At 31.3% G+C, this 23,463-nt stretch overlaps 1 pseudogene across 1 annotated transcript; it reads right to left on the bottom strand.

The window, feature by feature from the left end:
- Positions 1–6,088: 6,088 nt before the first annotated feature.
- LOC149264129 (transcription factor MYB3 pseudogene) lies at positions 6,089–7,262 on the bottom strand (annotated as a pseudogene). The gene is made up of 3 exons (XR_016252709.1): positions 7,079–7,262; positions 6,858–6,987; positions 6,089–6,722 (listed from the first exon to the last, which is right to left on the bottom strand). The product of XR_016252709.1 is annotated as a transcription factor MYB3 pseudogene (transcript).
- Positions 7,263–23,463: the final 16,201 nt, after the last annotated feature.

Here is a 23,463-nt window from a genome sequence, read left to right as displayed (position 1 = left end):
TGGAGGGGGTCTGAAATTGATGATAGAGTGACATGTAAACAAAGTGGGATGGGGAGAATTCGTTTTCTAGATCCACCCCTTTGATTAATTGTCAGAAGGGAAAGGGGAGTCCAAAGTCAATGAGGGCCATCAATCTTGGCAGAATAGATCGTGGTGCTTTATTGTAGAGCAATTGATATCACATAAGACAAACAAGTTATATCAACAACATCTTTATTAACAATTAACTAATCGTGATTAAATTTGTGATTTAAACTAATTTATTTAAATTTATTTAATATCTATTACGACATTTGAGATAGCTCTCACATTTTGATTTTTCTAAGGGTTTTCATCGCTCTTTTTTTTTTAATATATATCTATTTTTTCTTTAAATACCCTTTTCATTTTTCCCTTATATATATATATATATATATATATATATATATATATATATATATATATATATATATATATATATATATATATATATATATATATATATATATATATATATATATATTATTTTTCTTTTTGTTTCTTTTTGTTTTATTTTTTATTTTTTGACAATAAAAGTAAATTGCAAAATAATGTTACAACATCTTCTACCCTCATATCATCTTCCTAATGAATGACCCAGATTGAATTCGAAATTACAATATTTTACAATGCAATTTTTCATGTATTTTTAACTTCAAGAGTGCTGCCCCCGAACCCCCGCCGGGGGGATGCTTATTAAAAGTAGTCATTGCCCACTTTTGGAACCCTCTGATGGATATCATACGAATGTCATTGAGACCCCATTTAGGAGCTACTGTCCAATGCTATTAATACCTTCCAATAAAAAAGATAGCTAGGCTCCACACCCAATGGGAACGATCCAAAATGAAAGTGTTTGATAATGAGTTTAGAGTCACTGATAATGATTAATTTATGAATACTAAGTGAGCCCACTTATTCAATTCCTTGTAGCACCACATAAGGCTTTGCTTTGTTATTACAAGGATTGCTCAAACTTTAAGAACGTGATAATTCTACTTTTCCTTTAAGGGACACTAGTAGCCCCTCACCAACACTCTCCACCTGGTACTTGTCACCCCTCTTTCTACATGTATTATTATTTCAAGTATTTTTAAAGTGATATGTCATGCTTTGGTTGCATAATTCATCATGAATTGTCTTTTTAGTTCAACCTGGAGCTTGCCACCCCTCTTTTTACATGTATTGTTTTTTGAAGTCATGTGTCATGTTTTGGATATAAAATTTATTAGAGATGATGTGATGGATTAACATATTTTTCCCTTCAATATTCATAATCTGAATAAGGTGGAAACTTTAATCTGAATAAGGTGGAAACTTTTTCCCTCTTGGCTTATGAGGGGGTAAGTTTGACCATTTACATTTCTTAGTTTCAAAACATGAGAGTTTTAGACTTGTGAGAGTGTGGCCAACTTAGGGAGCTTCCTGCATACTAAATTGGGAGTGGAATTATGGGTAGTGCTTTTCAATGTTGAAGAGCTTGAAACTTCACAATCTACAAAAAATAGAAATAATGGTGGGATAGTCAAGAGAAGAAACATTGTCAGAGTTCAGTGATATAGATATATGTGCTCGTGGTAAAATGAAGAGATTGGGAACGAAGAAATTACCGCGTCTAGAGAAGTTAAGCATCCACTATTGCTAGAGCTTTGAAGCATTGGAACTTGAGAGTGGTGTTCTTCTAATGTTTGATGACATGAGGCTTCTTCAACTATACAAACTTGTCCATTGTTGAGAAGCTATCTAATTTAAGGGACATTAAAATATGGGGGGTGAAATGAGCTAAGGAAGTTAGAGGTTGGAGCTATTGCAGTGTTATAAGGTAGAGAATACAGTGGGACCCCGTGATGTGAAGGATGAAAAACAAATATCTAAACTTCAATTGTTAAGGATAATACAATGTCCATTATTGAGGAGACTGCTTAGAGGAACGGGAAAAACCTCCAAGTTGCAGAAAATAATTGATTGAGTGGTCAAAAAATCTAACTTAGGGAGATGAAAATGTAAAAATTAATCTGTCTCCTATTATCAATGTTGAGAGCACATTATAAATGTTTTTGCTATATACTATAACTTGTAATTTTTTTAAATATATTTTTTCATTTTTTGAAGTAATATTTGAATATTATTTCTATGTCATATACAAAATGTTTACATGAAAGTAATCTATTTATTTTAAAATATTTTTTTTTGATAAATTACACGTTATTTATACTTTTATTTAAATTTAATATTTTATAATTTGATTTTTATTTTTAATTTTGAAAAATATTAATAATATTATATTTTATTATTTTATATTTGCATTAAATATAAGAATTCCATATATCAATACATAGTGTTTAATATTGGAGATTTAGAGTGGTGACAAAATTTAATTTGGGAAGATGATCATGTAAAAATTAATCTTTCTCATTTTCAATGTTGAACACAAAGAAAGAAACAACACACACATGTACGCATTCCAAACTAAAAAGTTTATATTTATATAAATATGGATAATATACATGTTACTATTAGAAGGACTCATCAAAATTCAACATCTAAAGAGCCACTTCCCTAAAAGTCCAAATAACCACTATAATTATGACATTATATTCACCATTTTTATTGACAAAACAAAAACATTTGTTTAATGATAAAAGAAATTGATGCTTAACATATTGTTTCAAGAAACAGCTTAGAAACATTTGCACATCAAAGAGACACTGAAAATGATAAGTTGCAAATAATCCTACTTAGAAATGGAACACCACAATTTCCATCTGCTAGCTATCCCTATATTCATATAAACAAAAAAAGCTAGGCTATAATTCCAAAGCTTCCTCTGATAATTCATCTACCGTTTGATTCAACCTTTGAAGTTATGCTTGAAAGAGTACCATTGCAAAGCATAGAAGAATATTTTGTATTTCCTAACGAAAGGGGGCATGACATGCATTACCCAACACAATGTTTTTACATGTCCAATCTATCATCAATTTAGAGTCATCCATGATGTCTAATTTGGATACCCCCCACTTGCTTGCAAAATGAAGAAAGACCCATAAAGCTAAAAACTCAACCTTTGTGTTTGTGCCTTTGCATGATTGGAATAGTTTTTCATGACAAATTTGGAAAAATCGTTTTTCCATCAATTCCATATTCTTTAGTTTGTTCATTTTCTACTCAATTGATTGAGGAAAATAAAAAGCACTATCCACAATAGACACGGAGATTTTACCCAAGAAATCCTTACAAGGAATGCCTAGCTAGAAGGTGAGGTCGATTTGTTGTGTTTTTTTTCATAATTGAATTCATATCATTTTAAAACACCCCAAAGAAATTGAACTCCTCTACTATGTACCTTGTGCCTACAAAGATTGCTATTGTTGTAGGACATTTATGTTTAATGTAACTTTCCTCTTAAATTTAACCTCTTATTACATTTTTAAAAAATATATAAAAACTCAAATTTTAAATGTATTTCATTATCCATATATTTCGCTTAATTATTTCTTTCCATATTCCCCTTTCTTATAAATGTTGCATTGCACCTCTTAGCAAGGAACCTTTTAGTACAATTGCTCTATATTTAAGCCTTTGCTATGGTCTGTGTTCATCTGGTCCTAATGATGAACCACACTTGTTGGTTCTAAATGTCGTGACTAAAATATTCTCTCATGTGATTTCTACAAAAATAATTTGTTTAATTCATTATGAATCACAAAAACTTGAATATAGAAAATATATAACTTTCTTTGTTTTACGAATCTTTAAGCATCATTAATGAATTCTCATTGCGTTAATGTTGCATAAATGCCTTTTCAAAGCCGTTACCATCAAACTTCGATGTCAAGGACATTAATCTTATAAAACGTGTATTTGTGGTTTGAATTCACTAGCACAATTGCGAGTCCACTATTTTAGGCAGGTAAATTAGATCGATAAAATTCCTGCCTATGTTACCTTCCATGACCCGTTCAATTTCCATCCATCCGCATCATTGAAGCAACGCCATCCTAATTCAAAACGAATCGTTCTAAGCTTAACACGACCAATTATTTATATTATGTTGATCCGCATAGAAGTTAATAAATTAATGTATATTAATACTCGTAAATGAAAAATTGGGTATATTTTGGTTGTTTTACTGAAGAATGGATTTATATATATAACCAAAAAAACATATATGTTTTATGGTTTGAGTTAAATTTTAAATATTAATTTTCTTGATAGGTAGGAATAGATAGGTTTATTTTAAAATAATTTAAGAATTTTTAATTTAATTATTATACTGATGGTAAAGTTTTAACTTCCATAAAATATTTTAGAATAGTCTTAATAGTTTATAGAAATAAAAAGTTGAGATTTATCCACAAAGTAATGATGCTATTTTTAAACTTTTAATTAAATTGATTGATTAAGAAAATATCATAAACAAGTATCATAGAAAATAAATTATGATGTTTTGAGAGTGTGGTATTAGTAAGCTTTTATATTGAACTATTATATTGTATCAAAAAAACTTATATACATGTTAAGAATTTCCATGATAAAATAAGGTTAAATTTTTATAATTAAGAACCATGTTTTCTTAAATATACATATTTTTTGTTTATATAATATTTTTTATTTTTATAATTATTATTAATAATAATTTAAAATAAAATTATACTTTATTTAGTTATCATTCGTTTAATTTTAGCAATGTGAGATGTATTATGAAAGAAATAATTTAATATTTATTATAGATTAATATGTATAAATATTGATTTGTATAAATATTTATGTATATTTTTATAAATTTGTAGAAAAACCTGTGAACAGTTTACGAAACCAACGTTTCGGACTAACTTAGTGAGTCCATTAATTTGTCTTTTGAGAAGAGAGAGCATGAAATCATGGAGCTATTAATAGTTAAAAGAGAAATTATTTGATGTCTCATTTTATTGTCCACTTATTAAACGACTATCTGGTTAATAATAATAATAATAATATTATTATTATTATTATTATTATTATTTTTAAATGTTAATGGTTTAATTAGTGAATGATTATGTAATTATTAAAATTTATTTACTTGATTATATATATATATATATATATATATATATATATATATATATATATTGCATATGTATTAAAAGCAGGTTAACTAGTAATGAAAATAATTTTAAAGATATAGTTTGAAGGTTTATTTAAAATAACTTACTAGGGTTACGTAGGATGTTAGTTGTGATAGGTTATATTTATTTATTTATATGTTTATTTATTGTGTATCTGTATTTACTCATTTTTTATTTTATTTAATAGGCTTTTCCATGTGTTACTTAATTTTAGTTTCAATTTCAATTGCCTCTTTCACTCTTCTTTTTAAATAATGGTCTTCTTTGTGAATTATTTTGGTTGTTCCATACAAATATAGTGTGAGGAAGAACATGCATACTTTGCCAGCACTGATTTTTCTGATCTGTTTTTTGTGATATCATTTATATATATGTTGTAATAATTATTAGTATCTATAAGGCTATATTGTTTTTCCATTTAACTTTTTTTTATTAGTAAGAATATATTAGTATCATGTTTAAGAATAATAATGTAACGCTGATTTAACATTTAAAAGTGCTTAAAAAACCGACCCTATCACAATGTATGGACTTTTCAATTAAATTTTATATGGACTTTTCAATCAAATTTTTTAAATAGAAATAACCATTAAAAAAAAAGGAAAAATATCATTTTTACATATATCAATGGGTAAGAGAATTTTTTACGATCTCTGCAATGGATGCAAATTAAACCAACATAGTTGAAATTCTAGTCGTTATGATTCCTGAGAAACACAAGCAATTATGAATCTTACGGGACATCTCTACGGCCTTCAACTAATGTTTGTCTTTACGCCTCCCCTTATTTATCTGCCGATTCCATCAGTGGGAAGTTCAGCGACTGTGCGCTTAATTTCTATAAATATTCGAGCTTTCCCCGTTGCATGTTACTGTAGAGTTCTTCCACTCCTTGATAATTGGCACTGACTGTAAAGCTGCCAACGCTCTGCATATCTGTGCTTTTATAAAAAAATATATATTCAAATTTCAAACTGATTTCTCTCTGCAGCCGCTTCCCTGTAGAACTCTTCAAATTCTAAATCTGCTGAACAGGTTACATCAGACAAGAACATATTCCAGTCGGGATATGAGTGCTCGTTCATATCAAATAAACTTTCACGTAAAGTAGCTGTTACGCCTGTCAAATGATCCGAATGTGGGGGATCCTCAGCCCTTAAAGTTGCCATGGAGAAAACAGAATTTGTAACTGCTTCTTCAACAACATTAGGCCCTGTCATCTCAGAGGCAAGGGGCTCAAAATCATCCAGTGTGATGGAATCGTTCATAAGTAGGTCACACCCTGACATGGAGAAATTTGCAGTTCTTTTAATATTACACAATTTGAAGCCACAAGCTGAATTTTCACTATTACTGCAGCCATTTGGAATTACAATTTCAGGGTGTTGCCCTGCGATCGTTGTTTTTATGGGGGTGGTTTTCAACACAGGATTTTGTGACGAAGAAGGATCTTTTGACCTCGACTCCAGGTTTCGCTGTTTCCATTTGGGTTGAGATTGGTTTCGTAACGGCACCTTCTTACAGAGATGACTGTTCCAGTAGTTCTTGATTTCGTTGTCTGTTCGTCCAGGCAGTCGTCCTGCTATCAACGACCACCTGCACGCAGGTAGCATATATAGACACTCACATCACAATTGAAATTATTACCATGCCATTAGCAATTCGAACCTCCGACTTGGGGCATCAACGAACTCTGATAATTGAATAAGTTTTCAGTCACTCTTTACATACCGATTGCCAAGAAGGCGATGCAGCCGAACAATGAGATCCTCCTCGTCGGGAGAAATGTTTCCACGTTTAATGTCGGGACGAAGATAGTTGAGCCAACGCAATCTACAACTCTTTGCACACCGCTTCAGACCTGCCAAATAAAACCATTATGCTTATTTGGTTTCCAATACACATTTACAGCTGCATGAATAAATCAATGTAAGAGATTCCCTGAGATTCACCCGCATTTTGAGGGAGCTTTTTCCATCGACCATCGCCATGAATTTGAATGTATGTGAAGAGAATCATATCCTCCTTTTCGGTCCAGGCCCCGCGGTTGAGTCCCTTGTTTGAGCAGCAAGGAGATCTACCCATCATCGATATTTTTCGTTTGTAACTCCACCGCAGATGATCTCCTCTTCTCTGAATATACAGAGACAGCACTGACTTCGTCCCTTCTTTGGCAAACACGGGGATTATATATAAATAAAGAATTGGATTTCGTGCAACTTTTCTTTCGCTGAGGTGATGTATACATTCTCAAATTGTCAACAAAAAAATAGTTAAAAAGTCCTTCATGAAATCTTGAACCGACCATGGCCACGTGACAGCGTGATTATTCTTATTTCTGATTTAAACTGGTACAGTTCTCATTGTAATACTAGCCACAGATGGTTATTCTAGAAGGATATAGTCAAACAAAAATATAAGCAGAGCGATCTGTCATTCAAATCAACACATCACATCACATCACTAATTGGGGTTTTAAGAAGAAAAAATGATATTGTTCTATATGTTCTGTATAAAGGAGGTGAGGGTCATGGATTTTAAGGAGGTGAGGGTCATGGATTTTAACTTTGAGTACTTTGGCAGGTATGCGTAATTTCAATATTTTAGGTAGGACTTACCGAAGGTGTACCATGCTGATTTCTCTTTAAAAAGTTAAGGTTATGGATGAGGACTTTTCCCTTGGTTGGTTTATTGAGATGTTATTTTTTCTACTTAATTTTAAATTTCAAGGGAAATACTCCTGGCCTTTTTTAATAAAGTTTAAATTCCTAAATATACTATTCTATTCACTATGGTTAAAAACAAAATGAGACTTTCCATACAACTGTCTAAAATTTAAATTAAATTTTTTTATAAAACTTAGATACTTGTAAGGTTTTACAAAGTGTTATAATCTTCATGTACTCCAAAAAGGCCGGTTACAATGATACAATTTAAGCTCATTGAATTTTTGGCAAAATTAATAAGGAGACGATAAAATTTAATTATTAGTCAAAATTTTGTCTAAATATTATAATATAATTTTTTTCAAGATTATAGATTTTAGTTATTTAAAATAAGTTAATAAAAGAATTTCATTTCACTTAAAATACTTACACACTTGAATTCTACAAATTATACAACTATAATCCAAAAACAATCCTACTAAATTATAGAAAAGATTGAAAAGAAAAATCTCCAACAAAAATATATAATAATTCTTTACAAAATGTTCACAAACATATAAATTTAACTTTATTATTTTTTGTTTAAATAAACAACAATCAATTATATATATAGATGACCCAAAAAAAAATATTTGTTTAAAAAGCTATTGATAAATCTATTTATATTTATATGACATTGATGAAAAATTTAATATAAAACTTTCCCAAAATATATATATTTATGATTTATTTATATTTGTATAACATTGATAAAAAATTTAATATAAAATCTTCTCATTTATATATATATTTCAATTTAAAGTTTCCATTAATATCTATTTATATAACACTCATGCAAAATTTAATATAAAGCTCGAATGCAGTGGTTTTTTTAATTCTTTTTAGATCTGTTTACCTCAGAAGTGATTCGGAATTAAGATTATCTTTATCTACATCATAAGTGATTGGAATTAAGATTATATTTATTTATTTGTTTATTTATTTTTATTTATATATATTAATTTAAAGTTTCCATTAATATCTATTTATATAACATTGATGTAAAATTTAATATAAAGCTCGAATGCAGTGGTCTTTTAAGATTCTTTTTAGATCTGTTTACCTTAGAAGTCATTCGGAATTAAGATTATCTTAATTTTAGATTGTTAAATCAGTAAAATTTAAAAGATTCACTGATTTTCCAGAGGCCTTAAATTCATTTTCACATTAAAAATTCATCAACCTAAATAACCAAAATTGGTGTAGTCTTTCCTAACCACAGGGACGACGGTTATTTTTTTAAATCATCTATAATTTGAATGGTTAAAATTTTTGGATTATTTTTTTCATGATGGAAATAGATTTAAAATTATCTAGAATAATTGAGGCACCTAAAATCTTGAAACCTGAAAACCACTATCTAGTTTTTTAAAATGGTTTACCTTATTATGATTATATTTATATTTATATGATTAATTTTTTCGATTTCTGTGTCATTTTCCAAGGCATATATAATTAATTATGTGATTACTGTTTTTTCTTCTGTCTTCTCGTCAAGTATTATAAATTTGGCTAAACGTTCTTTCTGTAGGCAAAGCAAGGTTGGTAGTGATATTTGACTGTTTGGTCTATTTAAGAGGCGCAGGTAATGTGAGGTGGAAATCAATGATAGAGAAATTAGGTTGGCAATACCGTGACAGGGACATGAGCTGTTATTTTTTTAGAAGTTTTAGGTGGAACTAGAAAATAAAGATATGAGGTGAAGAAAAGGGAGGATTCGATGTGGGTGAGAAAAACAGAAATTTACGGTCACCATGTCTGCGCTACCTTTAAATTTGATTCCACTCTGCAATATGATTTTTGATAAAATTTGATAGAAATTTTTTAAATTTGGCTTACAGTTATGACGATTTAAAAATTTGGGTTTCTGCTGTGTTAAATTTATTTTAATTATAAATAAATTTGGACGAATTTAAGTTTCCAAATTCAAAATTTGATTAAGAAAATTTAAAATTAGGCTTACAGCTGTGGAAGATTCAAAACTTTGGATTTCCAAAGTGCTCAATTTATTTCAAATATAAATAAATCTTTACGAATTTGAGTTTCCAAAAATTTTAATGATACTAATCCATTTACCTCCTAAATGATAATTTAAACACTACTGCAATCAGATTTCTTGGGGAAAAAAAATCAATTAAAACGTATTTGTGACTTCCAAGCATGTTACAATTTGTAACTCATTACGACAGTGAGGCAACTACATCGAAGTTGGTGCAGTTAGTGGAGAGGCTGCAACACTGCGTTGTCTAAGTTTTGGAGTTCGTTTTTCCAATTATATAACATAATTTTTATTTTTTTGAAATGGTGATTTTTTTTCTTTTATATTTAAAATGGATTTATGAATATATAAATTCAACATTCAAAGTTTTTTATCTACAAGATCTCTACCAATTTTAAATAAAACAAAATTAAGCATATATTAAAAAAGCATAGAACCAATAATTAAATTACATATTTTTAAGTTTTCAAAGTTTACCTATCAAACTATTTAATTATAAAATCTCTACCCAATTTAATGGGATAGAGACTTCTTCTCATCATTAATACTTTGATTGTTTGGTAATCGCTTTTTTGTAAATATCTGGTGTACTTTAAGTTATGTATCGATTCCAACATTGGGTTGGATGTTAAAGAAAACTAATAATTGCAAAGGACAATTCCATAAGAATTCCATGTGAGTGCAGATCATTTGTACATCATCACGTGTGTTGTACATATGTTGACGAGAGTGTGAAAGATTCCGAAAAAAAATAGCCTCATCGTGTAAGGGACCCAGGTTGCCCAGAATAGGTAGGCACTCAAATCGTTATTTTGATTGTAATTGATTCGAATTAATGTAGTTTTATATAAAAAGTGCCCTATGAAAATTTTATTTTATTTTATATATATATATATATATATATATTTTTTTTTTTTTTCTTTGAAAAATTGAAATTCGTAATGAGCAGACATTTTGGAGGAGTTAACTCAGTTAGCTAGTGTTAAAAGCATGAAGTTGAGTTGTATGTAGCGATTTCTAAACTTTAAGATCCTAGGTTGAGTTAATTTCAATTGTAATTAGTTAAACTAATTCTAACTCTTAATAGAACTAGTTGGTGGTCAATTAAGTAGTGGGACATCAAGGATCATCTATTAATCAATAAGATAATAATGCATGCAACGAATTCGATTTGCCGAGTTGTAGTGGAGTTTGCATGGTAGTTAGCTAGCAATTGTAAACTAGTTGAGTGTACAGGTGTTGCATGAAGTCAGGGGATCAACCCTGAGGAATTGCGAAAGCATTTTGGAGGAAGTTCCTAATTAATAGGGGCCTATTTAGTCAGGGATTGGGAAGGAAAATATGGGCTCAAGAACAAGAAGGAATTGACTAAGTTTGGGTAAGAGCTTCTTAGTGAGGAGAGAGATAGGTTATGCACTTGCAGATTGTGGAAAGTTGAGCAAAGCAATTGTAATACATCTTTATTCATCAGATTAATATAGGTAAGCATTGGGGTTTTTAGCAGATTGTTTTCCAGGAGAAAAATATTATTTCCATGTTTGTGATTTCTTATTACATGTCAGAGATTTTTGTTCTAATTTGTGAATTAATGTTCGTAGAGTAGTAGAGTAGGCTTGTGTCTTGTGATTTTGATTAAAACTTCATGAGAACTTGCAAATCTACAAATAATTTCTACATATTGAAGTTCATATCACATTAGAACATGAATTTCGAAGTTGTTTCTCAAGAGGTTCAAATTTGGAGCTGAGTGTAGCATGATTTTTTAGAGTAGAGAAGATGGCCTTCAATGGACTAAAGCTAGCATATCACTTGGAAGACACCTCTAATTTGGTTGCATGGAAGCATCCCATGGAGGCAGTATTTGATGATAATGGATTGCTAGAATACATCAAGACAGATGTTGCAAGATTAGGATCAGTTGATGCCCAGAACCTTGCTCAATGGAAGAAAGATGTAGCTAGAGCCAAGACGATAATCCTAAAGGGTCTGAGATACCACATAGTCTTGAAATTACATGGAAAAGGGACTCCGTGTGCTATGTGGAAGACCCTCAATGAGCTATTTAGAAATAACAATGAAGTTAGGAAACTTGATTTGATGAAAAAATTGAAGATTGAAGATAAAGGGTATGAGGTAGTCTTCAAAGAAGGGAAGGCCTACCAAGGCCTACCTCAAGCTTCTTGCTTAATGTCAAATCAAGCAATTTGGTGTAAGGATCGAGAGCCTTAGGGAAAATTTTAAGAACCCCCCCTAAATTTATATATATAATAAATGGGCGAATCTCCATGGTATATAGGAAAAATGGAAGGCGATTTTATCAATAATATAATATGTATATATAATTTTTTGGCGAATCTCTCACAGGCATGGCGAATATTTGACTCAATTATAAATCTTGTAAGATCTTGGTATTACCATGGGTCAATACCATGGGTTATTATAAACCTGGAGCTTAAAAGTTACTATCAGTAATTTATAAAAATTAATAGTTGATTTTTATTTTATTTTATGTTTTATTTTAACCAAGCTAAAATGTTTAACATACATTAAATTACAACATCCATTTTTACTCTTGATCCACCCCAGAGAGGGATCAAATATTTTTTCACTCTATGCTAGTTTGCATATCACGATATTTGATACCTCTCGAGGGTTAGTAGATCTAGAGTCAACATGGATCTATGTTGGTTTAATTCCCCCATTTAAATAGGCTACATTCCAGGTGAATACCATGGGACAATACCATGTGCCATTTTGGTGAATACAATGGTTCAATACCAGGTGCCATTTTGGTGAATACCATGGGTCAATACAATGTGCCATTTTTATTTTTATTAATACTAATATTAGGGTTAATAATGTTTTTTTGCATGGTATTAATAACAATCTAGTCCATTGTATTTGTCCCATAGTATTTTGTCCATAGGTTTCACCTAAATATAAGGCATTTTTTGAGTGTTCGTAAATATAAGGTGACTTATGGAGTAAATATAAAAAAATGTTTTATTTTTTTACCATACCTATCGTTTATTTATATTTTTATTAATTTACCATACCTCTTTTACAAATATGGTATTTGGCCCATAGGATTCACTTAAATAAAACCTCTTTCTTGAGCCTTCATAAATAGAATGAGGGTTATGGACTAAATATAAAAAGAGGTTTTATTTATTTACCATACGTCTAGTTTATTTATATTTTTATTGCATGGTATTAATAACAATCTAGTCCATTGTATTTGTCCCATAGTATTTTGTCCATAGGTTTCACCTAAATATAACGCATTTTTTGAGTGTTCGTAAATATAAGGTGACTTATGGAGTAAATATAAAAAAATGTTTTATTTTTTTACCATACCTATCGTTTATTTATATTTTTATTAATTTACCATACCTCTTTTACAAATATGGTATTTGGCCCATAGGATTCACTTAAATAAAACCTCTTTCTTGAGCCTTCATAAATAGAATGAGGGTTATGGACTAAATATAAAAAGAGGTTTTATTTATTTACCATACGTCTAGTTTATTTATATTTTTATTTATTTACCATACCTTTTGAGTAAGTATAAAAAGATGTTTTATTTATTTACCATACCTCCACTTTACTTATATTTTATTTGTTTACACCCTTGCATGTATATAAGGTGACTTATGGAGTAAATATAAAAAATGTTTTATTTATTTACCATACCTCTCATTTATTTATATTTTATTAATTTACCATACCTCTTTTATAAATATGGTATTTGGCCCACATGATTCACTTAAATAAAACCTATTCTTGAAAATGGGCAAATGGATTCACTTAAATAAAATCTATTCTTGAAAATGGGCGAATGGAAGGTTGTAACTCCTAATTTCAAGGGCTAAATTTACCTTTTTTTACCCTCTCCCTTAAAATAAGGTGGGCTATTTGAGGTGATTTGTAAAAATGTACTATGATACAAAATATTCGCCCACTAAAAATTTAAAACCCCTTAATTTCGCCAAAGGGCGAACATTCGCCCCTAAAATTTTCTATAGCCTCAGAGCCTCTACACATTAGAGGAAGATGCATGCATAACCTTGAGGAGAAAGGTAGAGATTAGAGATGTTGTGTAGCTGAGAGGGAGCATGATTTAGCTCTCAAGATGGGGCCTCAACTAGTTTGTAGTTGGGCTGACTAGGAGGATGAAGAGGACCAGTCAGAGACCTATAATAAGATAAGATTTCGAACTAAGTGGGAATAAGGAGCATATGTAGTCATACCCCTAAGTGTGAGGTGGGGTGGTGTAGAGCCCTAGTCCCAGGAGTGCAGAAATTTGTGGTAGGGTCCATTAAGGTATTCTCCTCATGGATCATTACCTTGCTATAGGGGCACACAATATTCAATAGTAGGAGGATTAGTGTCATTCAGATACTTAGTGTAGAAGAGTGTTCACAATAGAGTAGAAGGCTGAGTAGCAGAGTCAACGGAAACACAATTTACCCAGTAGACAATTGTAGACACAATTGATTCAATGGTTTTTTGGATACTTCTCAGTTGCAGGTGTTGTTGTAGCAACAACAAATGTGAGAGGTGTTTCTATAGTACATTCCATAGATGCGAGATTTGGGTAGTTGATATTCCCTTTCTTGCTGAGAATGATTGTTGAAAAATGCAGCAAGAAATTCTTAATTTGATTTTTCCCTGATTAAATTGGGAAAATTCGAAATTCTACATCAGCACACAACTTGGAGGAGTTAATTGAGGTGACATGGCTCTTATCACTTAGTTAGATAAGTTAATTCAACTTAGTATCGTGAAGTTCATTTGTATGCAGTGATTCATAAATTCGAAATTCTACATCAGCACACAACTTGGAGGAGTTAATTGAGGTGACATGGCTCTTATCACTTAGTTAGATAAGTTAATTCAACTTAGTATCGTGAAGCTCATTTGTATGCAGTGATTCATAAATTTTAGGAGCCTAGGTTGACTTAATTTTAGTTGTAATCAGTTAAAGTAGTGTGGCATCACTCTAACTCATAGATAATCCATTCAAGTGATAAATCAACTAATAATTAGCTCACTCATGCAAAGAATTCGATTTTCCTAGTTGTGGTGGAGTTTCCAAGGCAGTTAACCAACAGTTGTAAACTAGTTGAGTGTACAGGTGTTGCATAAGGTAAGGTGATCAACCTTGAGGAATTATACAAGCATTTTGGAGGAAATTCCTAATTAATAGGGGCCTATTTACTCAATAATTGGGTAAGAAAATGTGGGCCCAAGAAGAGGTAGAAAATGACTAGAGGTAGCTTATGCACTTTCAGGTTCTGCTCAATTGAGCAAAACAATGGTAATACGACTCTATTTAACAGATTAATGCAAGCATGCATTTGGGTTTTTAGCAGATTGTTTTCCCTAGGAAAAATACTATTTGCATGTCTGTGATTTCTTATTACATGTGTGAGATCTTTGCTCTAAATTGTGAATTAAAGTCTAAATAGAAGTAGAGTAGGTTTGTGTCTTGTGATTTTAATTAAAACTTCATGAGCAATTGCAAATATATATATATATATATATATATAGAGAGAGAGAGAGAGAGAGAGAGAGAGAGATAGTTAGTTAGTTAGTTAATTTAATTTATTTTTTTTAAATATATGAAAGATATCAAAATTTGTAATAATTTAATACAATAAAATTAATATATAATACAAAATTAAAAAGATAAACAAAAATTATGCATTAAAAAATTTGATCCATTTATACTAAAATAGATTTATCTCAACTCTGAATCTACTAAGCAGAAGGCAAATTAAATCTATCAACTCCTTCATTTCCAATAACAAATCAATAAAATGTTTTAACTATAAGTTCATTCATTTTTATTTTCAATCGTTTTATATAGTAGCTCAACTATATAAATTAAATAGCTAATAAATCTTAGGAAACAATCTAAATAATCATGAAATCACTTATTTTATAATACATCTCACATTATTAAATTAAGAATATCATAAAACCAACTAAATTATAACTTTATTTTAAATTATTATAATTAATATTATAAAAATAATTCATATATAAGTTAAACATATATACATTTGGAAAAACATATAAGAACATTATCATCCATAGAGATTTACCCACACTTTATCATGAAGATCCTTAATGTGTAAATATAGTTTGTTACAACACCATGATCTAATACCATGGCTTATCAATACCACCTGCCAAAAAAATCATAACTCATTTCACATGTTACTTGTTTGTATGAAACTTTGTGCATCGCTAACTAAGCTACATCCTAGGGACTAAATTTCAAGGATATTAAAATATTTTATTTATAGCTGAATTTGAATTCTTTTCTAACAGTAAAGGAGTTACAATATCATTCATACAAAAAGATGAAAAAAAAAAAATCAATTACCTTATCACTATCCATATAAAATTTATATAAAATTTTGTTACTTAATATGGACATTGAAATATTTTATTTATGGGTAACACTTCTTTATTATTGATAATTTTTTTTGAATTACCATATGCAAACACTATCGGGAAGTTGTTAGGTCCCTATAATATTATTTATTCCCCCATTACTATTATTGTTGTATCCTTTATTGTTATTGTTGTGCCCCTATTGTCCCCATATTGTTATTATTGTGCCCCATAGAATCCCACTATTGTTATTTTTGTGCTTTTATATTATTATTGTTAAGTCGGATTTGGTTATATTGTGACTCCTTAGACTCCTATATATAGAAAGGAGGTTTTTTTCATTTATAATTGTTCATTTGTGTAATGTAGAAGAGGTTTCCCCTTCGAAGAGGCTTATTTCTAAGGCATTGATCTATCTTTCCTATATTTTAATGAGTTGGTTTCATAATATTTCGTATCAGAGCTTTGGATTCTAGGGTTTCGCTGCTCCAAATAGTTCATCGTGGCATTTTTGCTATAAGTTTCTCTACAAAGTTTCAGAATCTAAAACAAAAACTCATTTGAGACAGGATGGGTCTGAGCCTCGGGCCTGAATTTTAGATTTTGTCTAGCTATATTTTTGGAGATATAACCTGAGGAAGTTAGGGTTTTTTCAAGTCCCTGAATTACATTCCAAATAGGTGACCTTGGGAAAATCATCATAACTTTCGCTTTGAGCATCATATTGAATTTCGTAAGAACTTATAGAAAGAGGATGAAATTTAGTTTTTTGGGTATCATTTTCAAAACCTAGGGTTGAAAGACTGACCTGTGGCATGTTGTTCAAGTTTTCTCTACTGAACCAGTCTATACTCAGGTCTTCGTGGGAGATTTGGCATAACTCTTCATTGGAGAATCCAATCTTGATCAGACTTGTGGGGTTAGAAATATTACTTAGAGGGTTACCGCAAGAAGAAATTTCAGACCTTGGAGATATAAAATTATAGAGATACATCAAATTCAATATCGAACTCCTACAAAGTGAAAAAAGGTGTGTAGTTTTTTTAAACTTTTGCGTAAGCTTGGTTTGAAAAATTAGTTTGAAGGAATTCAAAGGGCATAGTGAAGCATTATTATCGCTAATTTATGCCCCAAAGAAAGAAAATGGGAACACCTAGTAAGCAACATGAAAGCTCTAGCATGACTCATGAAGAAGAGGAATAAATGCAACTTGATATATGAAAATTACGAGACCAAGTGCAACAAATTTCACTCGCACGAAAAGTAACAGAAGCTAAGATGGATGGTTTAAAGAAAGACGTATAAGCTAACATGTATGGCGTGGAAGCTAAGATGGATGGTTTGAGGAAATGTGTGGAAGCTAAGATGAATGACGTGGAAGCTAAGATGGATAGGGTGGAAGCTAACATGGATGATTTAAAGAAAGGAATGGAAGAATTGAAGACAGATTTGACAAAGTTTCTAGAAGAAATGCTTACTAATGGCAAAAGTGTAGTAAAGGAAACTCATGATGAGAATAAAGTAAATGTTAATCATGATTTCATAGACTCTAACGTTAGATCGAAAAACCACCATGTTGCAAAGATCTATATGAGAAAGTTTAATGGCAAGGATCCTGGAATATGGATACTAAAGATGGAGCAATTTTTTGATCTCCATAACGTGCAAAACACACAAAAGGTATGCATTGCAACTTTATATTTGGAACCAAATCAGTTCGTATGGTATCAAGGGCTTTGCTCTCGTAAACAAATTGTCACTTGGGATATTTTTACAGATGAAATGATAGCACAATATGAGGATACAAAAAGAAACACTTTTTTTAGCCAATTGATAAATCTCAAATAGAAGGATTCAATGATGGAGCACGTTGAGGACTTCCAAAAATTGAATATAAGGGTAAAATATATTCTAGAGGAGCATAGGATTGATGTGTTCATAGGGAATTTAAAAGATAATATCTAACATGAGGTTCGCCTTTGGGAACCAGATTCATTGGAGAAGGCATTCAGGTTGGCAAGAAAAATGGGAAGCAAAATTATGGAAACAAGGAAGTCTACCACTCACAATCATAAATATAGAAGTGTTCCTACCCCTAGCCATTGAAAACCTGCAAGGTTGACACCACAACAATTGGAAGAAAAAATAGAAAAAGGGCTTTGTTAAAATTGTGATAGCAAATACACTAAACGTCATAAGTGTGCTGAGAAAAAATTATTTTACATATATTGTGAAGAGGAGAAAGAAAAGGAATAATAAACGTCAAAAGAAGAGGATATAAACCAGGAAAAAAACCCTTGAAAAGGAATAAATGAATCTGACCATATCTTGTAATGCATTGGCTGGAATTACCACTCCTCAAACTATCAAGATAGAAGGGCATATCAAGAAGAAAAAGGTAATAGTGTTGATTGATTTAGGAAGTACCCATAATTTTATTCATTGTAAGATAGCCAACGAATTGAATTGCTTCCTATATCCAACACCAAAGTGTCAAGTGATGATTGCAAGTGGCGGAACCATAAATTGCTCAGGAGAGTGCCATAATACCAGGCTATCCATGGGAGAATATTTATTGAATAGCCCAATTCTTTCCATTCCAATGGGCATCGCTAAATATGTGCTAGGAGTCCAATGGCTACAATTCTTGGGTACAATAGCTTTTAATTTTCAAGAACTTCTCATGAAATTCTGTTCAGAAGGAAAGGAAGTTGAATTAACGGGTATCGCAGGGAAACTGGGAAAAATAAGCATCTATAACGGAATGACAAAGATTCTAAAGAAAGAACAACGAGGCATAATTGAAAAATTATGTTCACTAGAGGTTCCCACATCCAAATCATCCATTGCTCCAGATCTCCAAAAAGTCTTGGACAAAGATTCAAAGGTATTTGAGACTCCCAAAGGCCTCCCACTATTCGTGATCATGATCATTCTATTAATTTGATTCCAGGAAGTGTTCCTCCAAACATCAGGCCTTATAGATATCCCTCTGTCCAAAAGAGTGAAATTGAATGTATGGTTATAGAAATGCTAGAGGCTGGTATAATTCAACCTAGTCAAAGTTCTTTCTCTGCTCCAGTAGTATTGGTTCACAATAAGGATGGATCATGGTGCATGTGTCCAGATTATAGGGAGCTCAACAAGATCATTATTAAAGATAAATTTCCAATTCCTGTCATTGATGAATTATTGGATGAATTGCATAGATCAATTTACTTCACCAAGTTGGATCTTCATTCAGGATATCATCAAATCAGAATGAATACTGAAGACATTCTAAAAGCAACATTTAGAACTCATGAGGGTCATTATGAAATTTTGGTCATGCCTTTTGGCCTTACTGATGCACCTTCTACATTTCAAGGTTTGATGAATTCCATTTTCAAACCCACCCTCATAAAATTTGTGTTACTATTTTTCGATGATATACTAATATACAACAAGTCTTGGAAGGATTATGTCCAACATGTTGACATGGTGTGCAAACTATTGCAGGAGAAACAATTATATACAAAAATCTCCAAATGTTTGTTTGGAGTACAAGAGATATAATATCTGGGCCATAATGTATCTCACGAAGGTGTTAAGGTAGACCCTAGAAAAATTAAAACCATTAAGGAATGGAAAATACCCACATCCATAAAGCATAGATATGAGGATTTCTCAGGTTGACAGGGTATTATCGCAAGTTTGTTAAGAATTATGGGAGAAAAGCAGCATGTCTAACAACATTATTGAAGAAAGATGCATTCTCATGGACTTTAGAAGCAACAGAGGCCTTTGAACATCTTAACTACACCAGACTTCACAAAAACCTTTATTGTGGAATGTGATGCCTCAGAAAATGGAATTAGTGTTGTTTTAATGTAAGAAGAAAGACCCATTGCTTTTGAAAGTCGTTCTATTAAAGGAAAGTATTTACACAAAGCTATTTATGAGAAGGAAATGTTGGCAATACTACATGCACTTAAGAAATGATGACCCTACCTAATGGGAAGACAATTCAAGGAAAAAACAGACCATGATAGTCTTCAATACTTTTTTGAACAAATATTATCTTCAGAAGAGTAGCAAAAATGGGTCACAAAGATGTTGGGTTATGAATTTGAAATCATCTACAAAAAAGTGAAGCAAAATGTTGTGGCAGATGCACTCTCAATAAAGGATGAGGATGTGGAAGCATTTCTTTGTGCCATTTCTATTATCCAACCAGATTAGATAAATGAAGCAAGGGATGAATGGAAGAATGACAAGGAAGTGTGGGAACTCATTCAAAGATGCAATAATATCCCAGTATATCTGATACATTTAGCTAGAAAAATGATTTGTTATGGTACAAGGATCGGGTATACCTATGTAAGAATTCCCAACTCAAACAAAATATTCTTAGGGAATTGCACACCTCCCCCTTAGGAAGGCATTCTGGATTTCTAAAAACCTACTACAAGGTTAAGAAGGATTTTTTTTGGGATGGCCTTAAATCGGATTTCAAAAGTTTGTAGCAGAATGTTTGGTTTGCCAACAAAACAAAGTTGAAACAATTAAGATCCCAGGACTATTACGACCTTTATCCATTCCAAGTTAATGTTGGGAGGAGGTTTTAATGGATATTATCACATGTTTACCCAAGTCCAAAGGAAAGAGTGTTATCATCGTGGTAATTGACAGACTTACCAAGTATGAACACTTTTTTGCATTATCTTATCCATTTAAAGTGAGTACAATTTCTAATGCATTTATGGGAACAATTGAAAATCTACATGGAAACCTAAAGATTATTGTAAGCAACAGAGATCCCATTTTCACTGGAACTTTTTGGACATAATTATTTTCTTGTCTTGGTATTCATTTAGCTCATATCTCATCTTATCATCCTCAATATGATGGGAAAACTGAGATATTAAACAAATGTTTGGAAGGATATCTTCATTGCTTTGTATCTAATAAATAGACACAATGGGTCAAATGGTTTCCTCTGGCTGAATGATGGTATAACACTTCCTTCTATACTGCAATAGAGATGACCACATTTATGGCACTTTATGGATATCATCCACCATCCATCACATCATATTTAAGAGAAAATTCTAAGGTTGAAGTAGTGAAAGATCACATCAAACATTAACAACAAGTTCTCCAACTCTTCAAGGATAACCTCACCTTGGTACAAAATAGAATGAAACAGTAGGCAGATCAACATCACAACGAAAGAATTTTTGATGTAGGTGATTGGGTATTCCTACAGCTACAACCATATAAAAAAATGTCCCTCAAGCAAGCTAAGAAGGATAATAAATTATCACCAAAGTATTATGGTTCGTATAAGGTGTTTCAAAAGATAGGTACCATGGCATAAAAATTGGAGCTTCCTGCAGCTTCTCGAGTGCACTAATTTTTTCATGTTTCATGCTTAAAGAAGGTTATAGGTGACAAGCTTCCACTTTAAACAATATTTACGGAACTTGATGACGAAGGCAAAATCATATTGGAACTTGAAGCAATCAAAGAAACAAGAAATCGATAGCTATGAAATCGATCAATTTCAGAGTATCTCATCAAGTGGAAGAACTTACCCATTGAATATTTCACATGGGAGGATGAGAATTTTATACGGAAGCATCCAGAATTATTCAAGCATTGATTAAAACACTTTTTTGAAGGAGAGGGGCATGTTAGGTCCCTATAATAGTAGTTATTTCCACATTACTATTGTTGTTGTATCCCTTATCTTTATTGTTGTGCCCCTATTGTCCTCATATTGTTATTATTTTGCCCCATAGAATCCCACTATTGTTATCTTTGTGCATTTATATTATTATTGGTAGGTCGGCTTTGGTTATATTCTGACCCCTTAGACTCCTATATATAGAAAGGAGGTTTTTTCATTTGAATCATATAAGAGTTGTTCATTTGTGTAATGTAAATGAGGTTGGGCCCTCGAAGAGGCTTATTTCTAAGGCGTTGATCTATCTTTTCTATCTTTTTGTGAGCTAGTTTCATAAAAGAAGCAATAAATTACAATATAATTTATATGAAAAATGAATGATAAGACTTTTTTTTTGTTAATAATTTTCTTGAAATACCACATGCAAACTCTATCTTGAACATGACATATAAAAAAAATAATTATTTCCGATTACTTTAACACCCTCTATATAAATGTGATATAAAATTATGTTATTTAATATGGACATTGAAATATTTTTATTTTATGTAAAATACATTTTGTTATTGTTAATAAATTACTTGAATTACTACATGAAAACATTATCATGAAGCAATGAAGGAATTACAATATCTCTCTACAATATCATTCATACTAAAAAAATAATGGGGATTCTTCATTTTCGCTAGCATAAAGGGTGCGTGTTTGGAAAAGTGTACTCACACCTTGGGTGAATGTTATGAGAGGGTTACTGCAATTTTATCTCTCACCTTCGTTAGTTTTTATTGGGTTGTAATCCTCCTAAGCCAACATCTAGAAATTTTTTTCGATAAAATATTCACTCCCTTGGATTCAGGTGCACCCTGGACTAAGCTTTCGAATGGTAAGTATGCTTATTAACACATCTTAAGAAATTTTAGTTGGGTGTTATTTGATTTATTGTTACTTGGCCTTGAACATCAAATGAATTACACATAACCCTTAGGTGCCTAAGTATGCCCCTTCTATAGACACATGTAAGATGGGGAACAATTCGAACCTCAAATCTCTTGCTATATAACACTTCAGTTTTTGGGGATTTGAACCTTGAATCCGTTGCTCCATAACACTTCATTTTCATGGAACTTGACAATTGAGTTACCTTAGGGGCTACATTTTTTCATTTTTTAATAAAGTATTATTTTATTCCCTCTGAACTATCAAATGAGGGGAACATCTTTGGCGCATTATAATAAGGTGATTTGAACCTCAAATCTCTTCGGGGAGGTGTTTTTCTTTTGCTAATATAAAAATTGTTTTATTCCCTATACTCGGTTTCAAATCAGGGGGGAATTTTTGGCTTGTTGTGATAAGATTATTTGAACATTGAAGCTTAGAGGGGCTATATTTTTTCATTTTTTAATATACTGATTATTTTATTCCCTCCACCTAGTTTGGAATTGGGGGACATCTTTAGTCGATAGTGATAAGACTTAACCAGTGAACTCCATCACCCTCATGGAGTCTCCTGTCTTTCTATATCATAAATTCCTACTATATATGGCTTATGGGTCGTTGAAT

The sequence above is a fragment of the Pinus tabuliformis genome, chromosome 6, assembly GCF_031772625.1.
Source record: "Pinus tabuliformis cultivar Carrire ecotype Pingquan chromosome 6, CPIR1, whole genome shotgun sequence".
Classification (NCBI taxonomy): Eukaryota; Viridiplantae; Streptophyta; class Pinopsida; order Pinales; family Pinaceae; genus Pinus; species Pinus tabuliformis.
The sequence above is the reverse complement of the archived record's forward strand: the minus strand, read 5'-3'. Positions and strand labels throughout refer to the sequence as shown.